This window comes from Stegastes partitus, unplaced genomic scaffold (genome assembly GCF_000690725.1).
Source record: "Stegastes partitus isolate 25-593 unplaced genomic scaffold, Stegastes_partitus-1.0.2 Scaffold457, whole genome shotgun sequence".
In the NCBI taxonomy this organism is placed as follows: domain Eukaryota; kingdom Metazoa; phylum Chordata; class Actinopteri; family Pomacentridae; genus Stegastes; species Stegastes partitus.
In genome coordinates this window covers 174,734-176,737 of record NW_007578188.1, presented here as the reverse complement: position 1 = coordinate 176,737, position 2,004 = coordinate 174,734, and the positions used below count along the sequence as shown (strand labels likewise).

General features: G+C 42.6%; 1 protein-coding gene across 3 annotated transcripts in view; it reads right to left on the bottom strand.

Moving 5' to 3' along the window:
• The window catches only part of acbd4 (acyl-CoA binding domain containing 4), an 18,330-nt gene that overhangs the window by 2,693 nt on the left and 13,633 nt on the right, over window positions 1-2,004 (bottom strand). The window lies entirely within an intron of this gene.

Genomic DNA, 2,004 nt, shown 5'->3' with positions numbered 1-2,004 from the left:
TGTGAGTCACTAAACTAATATTTAGTTGTATAACCACTGTTTTTGAGAACTGCTTGACATCTGTGCTATATGGAGTCGACCAACTTCTACCACCTATAAACAGGTATTCCAGCCCAGGTGATTTGACAACCTTACACAGTTCCTCTGCATTTCTTGGTTTTGCCTCAGACACAGCATTTTTTGATGTCACCCCACAAGTTTTCTATTGGATTATGGTCTGGCCACTCCATAACCTTAATTTTGTTGGTCTGGAACCAAGATGCTGCTCGCTTTCTGGTGTGTTTGGGGTTGTTGTCTTGTTGAAACACCCATTTCAAGGGCATTTCCTCTTCAGCATAAGGCAGCACGACCTCTTCAAGTATTCTGATATAAGCAAATTGATGCATGATCCCTGGTATGTGATAAATAGGCCCGACACCATCGTAAGAGAAACAGTCCCATATCATGATGCTTTAAGGTCTTCACTGTGTACTGTGGCTTGAATTCAGTGTTTGGGGGTCGTCTGACAAACTGTCTGTGGCCCTTGGACCCAAAAAAGAACAATCTTACTTTCATTAGTCCACAAAATGTTTCTCCATTTCTCTTTAGGCTAGTCGATATTTTCTTTGGCAAATTGTATCCTCTTCAGCACGTCTTTTTTTAAACAGTGGGACTTTGCGGGGGCTTCTTGCCGATAGATTCGCCGCACACAAGCGTCTTCTAATTGTGACAGTACTCACAGGTAACTTCAGACCATCTTTGATCTCCCTGGAGCTGACCACTGGCTGAGTCTTTGCCATTCTGGCTATTGTTCGATCCATTCGAATGGCAGTCTTCCGTTTTCGTCCACGTCTCTCTGGTTTTGCTTTCCATTTCAAAGCTTAGGAGATCATTTTAGCTGAGCATCCTATCATTTTCTGCATGTCTTTATATGTTTTCCCCTCTCCAATCAACATTTTCATTAAAACACGCTGTTCTTATGAACAGTGTCTGGAACGACCCATCTTCCTGCTGGCTTCATCCTTAAATAGGGGCACCTGAATGACACCTGTTTCTTCACATAATGAATGACCTCACTGATTGAACTCCACATTGCTATTTTTTTGAACGCACCCCTTTCAATTAATTATTCAATTACACAGACTCAGGAGCATGCATATCATGAATATTGGGTCTGTTGGTTTCTCTGTCTCTACTACACCTACTGGTAAATTATTTGCCATGTGATAATATAATTTCTACCAAAAATAGTGGCTGATCTGGTTAGTCATGTTGAACTGCTACTATTTTGAACACAACTGTACATGAGAAAACATGACGTGCCAAAGCTGCCGCCGCCACTTCCTTCACACTGTCACAATACTTGGAGAGCGACTTCACTGTCCAATCACATTACTGCACTGTTATCACATCTAATTTAATAGCACTCAGAATGACATTCTACACATTTGTCAGCTTTGAGAAGAATGGCAGAGAACAAACACTGAGTGCTGATATTACTGACATCTTCAACACATTTTTATCAGTACTGTGCAGAGGTACAGCCCTGTACGGCCTCTGAGTTTTGGAAGCCTTGCCTTGTGTGAACTATAGCCCCTGTTCATGGGTCGCACGCCCAGCCAGGTGAGCTATAGGGGCGCCCTGTTGTATCTTTTCTAACACTTTGCACATTTGTCGCAACACAAATTTCCAGTTCTTCTGTATCTTTGTCAGTAACAACTGGGAAATCTCAGAAAAGGAAAACCCACTTTCAATATCCTTACAACTTGTGGTTGTGATAAACCCCAGGACTCGTAGTTTATGTTCTTGAACACCAGCTCCTGCAGGATCCCAATAACGTCCTCTACTCCTCAGATCCCAGTCTGGGGAGCAGTGGACTTCAGCCTCCTGCAGATGCCCCATCTGCAAGATAATCCTAACGAGCTCAAACTGTAGAAGTCCCACCCTAGCATCAGTTCTTCTGCTAATTATTTCCTCGATTTTTTTCTTTGTCTCTGAAACTTCAGAATACAGTAGATGATGCCT